The following is a 1,127-nucleotide window of genomic DNA, read 5'->3' as shown; positions in this document are numbered from 1 at the left end:
AACGAACTACCTGCGAAAAGTTAGTTCAAGCGGGATACAAAGCATTGAGTTGCGTTAACAACAAAATGTTTGTATCGGGAAGAAGACCGACAGAGGAGTGAGTTTGTCTTCGGCGAGGCTCTGGGTCAAGTTGCCCTCGATGACAATGGCCATGCCTGAGCCAATAATGATATTGGCAATAGCTTATTGCACGTTGCTTGTATGTGTTTGAGCTGTTTTGTGGCCGAGTTTCTGCTATCTTGGCGCACAGTTGCGTTTTTCCGAGCTCGGGTCAGGATTTCCGGGAGTCCAAAGACCCTGAAAACTTTTCGAACTTGGAACTCGGAAATCAGAGCACTTTAATCGAAAATCGGAAAATCGCTTTCCTCGGAACCGAGTAACACGGATTCCGAGCTCGGAAAAAAGCTCGGAATTTCGAACGCACTTTAATTCGTAGTTTTTATCCGAACTCGGAAAAGCCGCTTTTCCGAGAACTCGGACTCGGAAATCAGAGCACTTTAATCGGCTCCAGGTTGCGGAGTCACTATCGCGGATAGTTATTGCACGCGAAATCCGATGGATTCGATTCATTCGTGTGTCTACCTAGCAATAGGGAGTGGAAGATGCGCAATAAGTTTTATGAAGAGATTGTGAATCCCATCAGTGAATGGTGAGAGGCTGTAGACTTTTGGGCATCATTAGCGATGGATGATTTCCAGCCAACGAAAGAGTGATGACTATATATCTGCGTATGATCCGGGGTCCTGAAAATTCGTGCCCGAATGCAAATTTTCCGCCTGCCTCCTGGTGAAGCGACGCAGAGATTCAATCTCTGAGATTGTGCATCATCACGTCAAAGTTTGACGGTCAAACCCCCGCTGCACGAGTCGTACAGCCTGTTGTACAGTACGACAGGCTCCCGTGATGGATGGTGAGTAACAACAGTTACTTATCGTGAAGTGACTGCATCTCGACGCGGGTAGTACCCGGGTAGGAATCCTAGGGCCGGATCGTAGCTAGGATCAATCAAGAATGAAGATAAATGAGTCTTTACGCAGCGTAAGCGTACGCTTGAAGCATAAATTACGTTTACTCCCTTCAGCGTACAGTGGAGATGTTTAGTCTTGGAGAGTCTCCAATGGAGACTT

The sequence above is a fragment of the Perkinsus marinus genome, assembly GCF_000006405.1.
Source record: "Perkinsus marinus ATCC 50983 genomic scaffold scf_1104296959304, whole genome shotgun sequence".
NCBI classification, from domain to species: domain Eukaryota; phylum Perkinsozoa; order Perkinsida; family Perkinsidae; genus Perkinsus; species Perkinsus marinus.
Note: the sequence above shows the minus strand (reverse complement) of the source record.